The sequence below is a fragment of the Symphalangus syndactylus genome, chromosome 12 (genome assembly GCF_028878055.3).
Source record: "Symphalangus syndactylus isolate Jambi chromosome 12, NHGRI_mSymSyn1-v2.1_pri, whole genome shotgun sequence".
In the NCBI taxonomy this organism is placed as follows: Eukaryota; Metazoa; Chordata; class Mammalia; order Primates; family Hylobatidae; genus Symphalangus; species Symphalangus syndactylus.
The window spans coordinates 26980328-26986896 of NC_072441.2; the positions used below are offsets into that span (position 1 = coordinate 26980328).

The 6569-nt window shown below is 34.6% G+C and overlaps 1 non-coding gene across 1 annotated transcript; it reads right to left on the reverse strand.

Moving 5' to 3' along the window:
* Positions 1-6260: 6260 nt before the first annotated feature.
* On the reverse strand, positions 6261-6367 carry LOC134734978 (U6 spliceosomal RNA). Its single transcript, XR_010117845.1, has one exon. It is a non-coding gene; the product is annotated as a U6 spliceosomal RNA (small nuclear RNA).
* Between the last annotated feature and the right edge of the window lie 202 nt (positions 6368-6569).

Here is a 6569-nt window from a genome sequence, read left to right on the forward strand (position 1 = left end):
GTTTTGTGTTAAATTGACATGATAATTGCATATATTTATGGAGTACAGTGTGATGCTTTGATACCCATTGTAATAATCAAATCAGGGAAGTTAGCATATTCATCACCTCAAACACATGTCCTTTCTTTGTGGTGAGGACATGCCAAATCCTCGCTTTCAGCCATTTGGAAATATATGATACATTTCTGTTAACTGCAGTCATCCTGCTGTGCAATAGAACAAGAACTTATGTCTCCTATCTTACTATAACTGTGTGCCTGTTGACTAACCTGTCCCTTTAACACTCTTTTCTCCCTCCCCTCTCCTGCCTCTAGCAATTACTATTCTACTCTACTTCTAAAAATCAAATTTTTAGATTTCTAGTAGGAGTGAGATCATGCAGTATTTGTCCTTCTCTGCTTGGCTTAATTCACTTAACATTGTGTATAAGTTTCATCCACGTTGTCACAAATGACAGGTTTTCATTTCTTTTTATTGCTGAATAGTATTCCATTGTGTATATGTGCCACATTTTAAAAATCCATTCATCTATTGATGAATACTTAGGTGTTGATTCCATGTCTAAGCTGTTGTGAATAGCGCTGCAGTAAATCTGGGAATGCAAATATTTCTATGGCGTATTGATTTGATTTTCTTTGATATATACCCAGTAGTAGTATTGTTGGGTCCCATGTTATTTTACTTTTTAAAGGAACTTCCGTACTGTTATCCATAATGGCTGTACTAACTTACATTCCCTCCAGCAATGTATAAGATTTCCCCTTTTTTCACATCCTCATCAGCATTTCAGTGGATTAAAGACTTAAATGTAAGACCCAAAATATTAAAACTATTAGAAGAAAATGTAGGGTGAATGCTTCATGACATTGATTTAGGCAAAGATTTTTTGAATAAGACCTCAAAAACACAGACAAAGTAAAAATAGACAAATGAGATTACATCAAACTTAAAAGCTTCTGCAGAGCAAAGAAAACAATCAACAGAGTGAAGAGACTACCTACGAAACGGAAGAAAATATGCACAAACTGAATCTGACAATGCGTTAATATTCAGAATATGTAAGGAACTCAAAAAACTCAGTAGCCAAACAAAGATATTTGATTTAGAAATGAGCAAAATATATGATTAGACATTTCTCAAAAGAAGACATACAAATGGCTAATATGTGCATGAAAAATACTCAACATCCCTATCATTGTGGAAATGCAAATCAGAACCACAGTGAGTTACCACCTCACTTCATTTGGAATAACTATTACAAAAAAAAATTATAGAATATGTTTTGAGCACCATGGAATTAATTAAAAATCAAGTAATTAAGATATCTAGAAAATCCCCAAATATTTGGAAATTAAAAAAATACATTTTTTTTTTTTTTACAAATTTTATTTAGGTTTGGGGGTACATGTGAAGGTTTGTTATATAGTAAACTCATGTCACGGGAGTTTGTCGTACAGCGATTATTTGATCACCCAGGTATTAAGCCTAGTATCCAATAGTTATTTTTTCTGCTCCCCTTCCTCCTCGCAAGTAGATCCCAGTGTCTGTTATTTCCTTCTTTGTGTTGACGAATTATCATCCTTTAGCACCCACTTATAAGACAGAACATGTGGTATTTGGTTTTCAGTTTCTGTATTAGTTTGCTAAGGATAATAGCCTCCAGCTCCATCCATGTTTCTACGAAAGACATGATCCTTTTTTTTTTTTTATGGCTGCATAGCATTTCATAGTGAATACGTACCACATTTTCTTCATTCACTCGATCATTGATAGGGATTTATGTTGATTCCATGCCTTGCTATTGTTACTGATGCTGCAGTGAACATTCGTGTGTTTGTCTTTATGGTAGAATTATTTATATTCTTCTGAGTATATACCCAGTAATGGGATTGCTGGGTCAAATGGTAGTTCTGCTTTTAGGTCTTTAAGGAATAATTATACTGCTTTCTGCAATGGTTAAACTAATTTACACTCTCACCAACAGTGAGAGTGAAAGTGTTCCCTTTTCTCCACAGTCTTTCAGGTATCTGTTATTTTTTCAAATTTTTAGTAACAGCCATTCTGAGTGGTGTGAGATGGTATTTCATTGTGGTTTTGATTTGCATTTCTCTAATCATCAGTGATAATTGAGCTTTTTTTCCATATGCTTGTTGGCTGCATGTATGTCTTCTTTTGAGAAGTGTCTGTTCATGGACTTTGCCACTTTTTAATGGGGTTGTTTGTTTTTCTCTTGTAAATTTGTTTTGCTTCCTTATAGATGTTGGATATTAGACCTTTGTTAGGTATTTGCAAAAATTTTCTCCCATTCTGTAGGTTGTCTGTTTATTCTGTTGATAGTTCCTTTTGCTGTGCAGACGCTCTAATTAGAAGTTTAATTAGATCTCATTTGTCAATTTTTTGCTTTTGTTGTGATCGCTTTTGGTGTTTTTTGTCATAAAATCTTTGCCCATTGCTATGTCCAGGAAGGTATTACCTTGGCTGTCTTTCAGGATTTTATAGTTTTGGGTTTTACATTTGAGTCTTTACTCCATCTTGACTTGATTTTGGCGTATGGTGTAAGGAACAGGTCCAGCTTCAATCTTCAGCATATGGCTAGCCAATTATCCCAACAACATTTATTGAATTACGAGTCTTCTCCCCATTGCTTGTTTCTGTCAACTCTGTCAAAGATCAGATGGTCATAGATACATGGCCCTATTTCTGCACTCTCTATTCTGTTCCATTGGTCTAGGTGTCTGTTTTTGTACGAGTACTATGCTGTATTGGTTACTGTATCTCTGTAGTATAGTGTGAAGTCAGGTAGCATGATGCTTCCAGCTTTGTTCTTTTTGATAAGGATTGCTTTGGCTATTCTGGCTCTTTTTTGGTTCCATGTGAATTTTAAAATAGTTTATTTTATTTTTTATTATTTTATTTTATTTAGTTCTGTGAAGAATACCATTGGTAGTTTGACAGAGTCACACTGAATCTGTAAATTGCTTTAGTCAATATGGCCATTTTAATCATATTGATTCTATCTATGAGCATGGGATGTTTTTCCATTTGCTTGTGTCTTCTCTAATTTATTTGAGCAGTATTTTGTAATTCTCACTGTAGAGATCTTTCACCTCCCTGGTTAACTGTATTCTTATTGTATTCTTTTTGTGGCAATTGTAATGGGATTGTGTTACTGATTTGGCTTTCAGGTTGGCAATTGTTGGTTTATACAAATGCTAATGATTTTCATACACTGATTTTTGTATCCTGAAACTTTGCCGAAGAGTTTTATCAGCTGAAGGAATGTTTGAGGTTAAGACTATGGGGTTTTCTAAATATAGAATCATGTCTGCAAACAGAGATAGTTTGACTTTCTCCCTTTCTATTTGGATGCCCTTTATTTTTTTTATTGCCTGAGTGCTCTGGCTAGGACTTCCAATATTATGTTGAATAGAAGTGGTGAGAGAGGGCATCCTTGTCTTGTGCCAGTTTTCAAGGTGAATGTGTTCAGCTTTTGCCCATTCAGTATGATGTTGGCTGTGGGTTTGTCATAGATGGATCTTATTATTTTGAGGTATGTTCCTTCGATACCTAGTTTATTGAGAGTTTTTAACACAAAGCGGTTTTAAATTTGATCAGAAGTCTTTTCTGCATTTATTGAGAGAATCTTGTGGTTTTTGCCTTTAGTTTTGTTTATGTGATGAATCACATTTATTGATTCACATATTTTTAATCAACCTTGCATCCTGGAGATGAAGCCTACTTAATTGTGGTAGATTAATTTTTTATGTGCTGCTGGATTCACTTATCAAGTAGTTTGTTAAAGATTTTTGAATCCATGTTCTTCAAGGATATTGGTGTGAAATTGTCTTTTCTTCTTATATCTCTGCCAGGTTTTGGTATCAGGATGATGCTGGCCTTGTGAAATGAAATGGGGAGGAATCTCTCCTCAATTTTTTGGAATAGTGTCTGTAGGAATGGTACCAGCTCTTCTCTGTACATCTGGTAGAATTTGCCTGTGAAGCCATCAGGTCCTGGGCTTACTTTGGTTGGTAGGTTGTTACTGATTCAATTTCAGAGCTCATTGTTGGTCTGTTCAGGGAATCAGTTCCCTGCTGGTTCAGTCTTGGGAGGGTATATGTGACCAGGAATTTATCAATCTCTTATAAGTTTTCTAGTTTGTGTGCATAGAGGTAGGTGTTCATAGTAGTTTCTGATGGTTGTTTGTATTTCTGGGAGTTCAATGGTAACATCCCCTGCATCATTTCTAACTGTGTTTATTTGGATTTTCTCTCTATTCTTCATCATTTATCTGTTTAGCAGCCTATTTTTTTTTCAAAAAAAATAACTCCTATATTTGTTGATCTTTTAAATGGTTTTTTAATGTCTCAATTTACTTCAGTTCAGCTCTGATTTGGGTTATTTTTTGTCTTCTGTTAGCTTTGGGCTTGATTTGTTCTTCTCCAATTCTTTCCGTTGTGATGTTGGGTTGTTAATGTCAGATCTTTCTAACTTTATGAAGCAGGTATTTAATGCTATGAATTTTCCTCTTAATGCTGCCTTAGCTCTGTGTCACAGAGATTCTGATATGCTATATCTTTGTTCTCATTAGTTTCAAAGAACCTCTTGATTTCTTCTTTAACTTCATTATTTACCCAAAAGTCATTCAAGAGTAAGTTGTTTAATTTCCATGTAATTGCATGGTTTTGAGCAATGTTCTTAGTTTTGACTTATATTTTTATTGTACTGTGGTTTGAGAGTGTGTTTGGTATGATTTCAGGTTTTTTTTTTTTTTTTTTGCATTTGCTGAGGATAGTTTTATGTCCAATTATGTGACCAATTTTAGACCATGTGCCATGTGGCAATGAGAAGAATGTATAGTCTGTTGGTTTGCAGTAGAAAGTTCTGTAGAGGTCTGCCAGATCCATTTTGTCCAATGTTGACTTCAGTTCCTGAGTATTTTTATTTTCTGCCCCTATTATCTGTCTAATACTGTCAGTGGAGTGTTGGAGTCTTGCACTATTATTGTGTGACAGTCTGTGTCTCTTTGCAGGTTATCTAAGAACTTGTTTTATGAATCTGGGTGCTCCTGTGTTGGGTGCATACATATTTAGGATAGTTAGGTCTTCTTGTTGAATTGAACCTTTTACCATTATGTAATGCCCTTCTTTGTCCTTTTTTTTTTTTAATCTTTGTTGGTTTAACACCTGTTTTGTCTGACATTAAGATTGCAATCCCTGTGTTTTTCTGTTTCCCATTTGCTTGGTAGATTTTCCTCCATCCTTTTATTTTGAGCCTCTGGGTGTCATTACATGTGAGATGGGTCCCTTGAAGACACGATAACAAAACGTCTTGATTTTTCATCCAGCTTGCCACTCTGTGCCTTTTAAGTTATGCTGGCTTGTTTGCATGGTTGCATTATAGTGTCACTGGTATGTATAATTAAGTGTGCTTTTGTATTAGCTGGTAGTGATCTTTCTATATTTACTTCTTTCAAGATCTCTTGTAAGGCAGGTCTGGTCATAACAAACTCTCTCAACATTTGCTGATCTGAAAAGAATCTTATTTCCACTTTGCATAGAAATCTTAGTTTGGCTGGATATGAAATTCTTTGTTGAAGATTTTTTTAAGAATGTTGAATATAGGTCCTCAATCTTTTCTGGCTTCCTGGGTTTCACCTGAGAGGTCCGCTATTAGCCTGATGGGCTTCCCCTTGTAGGTGGCCTACCCTTTTTATCTGCCTTTCATTTTCTTTCTTTCATTTTGACTTTGGAATATCTGATGATTATGTGTCTTACAAAGAATCTTCTTGTGTAGAATCTTGTAGGTGTTCTCTGTATTTCTTGAATTTGACTGTTGGCTTCTCTAGCAAGGTTTGATAAATTTTCATGGACAATATCCTATATCTTGGATTTCCTATATTGATCACTGATATCATAGACAAAACATTGAAATATGTTCTCCAAGTTGTTTGCTTTCTTCTCCTCCTTTTCAGCAATGCCAATGATTCACATAGATTTGGCCTCTTTACATAATCTTATATTTCTCAGCGGTTTTATTCATTCCTTATTATTAGCTTCCTTTATTTTTGTCTGACTGTCTTATTTCAGACCGCCATTATTCATGTTCTGAGAGTATTTCCTTGGCTTGGTCTATTCTGCTGTTAATACTTGTGATTAAACTGTGAAATTCTTGCACTGTGTTATTCAGCTCTGTCAGATCTATTAGGTTCTTTTTTTGATACCAGCTATTTCATCCTTAAGCTCCTATATCATTTTATTGTGAAAAATTTGAAATGTTTCATGAATTTGTATGCCATCATTTCACAGGGGTCATGCTAATGCTCTCTGTATCAGTGCAGTTTTAGTATATGTGCTGCCCAAGTGGGCAGTAAACAACATACTTCTAAATAACTCCTGGGTCAAATAAGAATTCACAAGGGAAATTAGAAAACGTTTCTAAAAATGGTAAAACAAAGTATCAAAATTTGTGTGATGTATCTAAAGCAGTGTTTAAAAAGAAATTCATAAGTTCAAATCTATATAATTTAAAAATAAAAAGGTCGAAAATTAGTAATCTACAATTCCATTTGA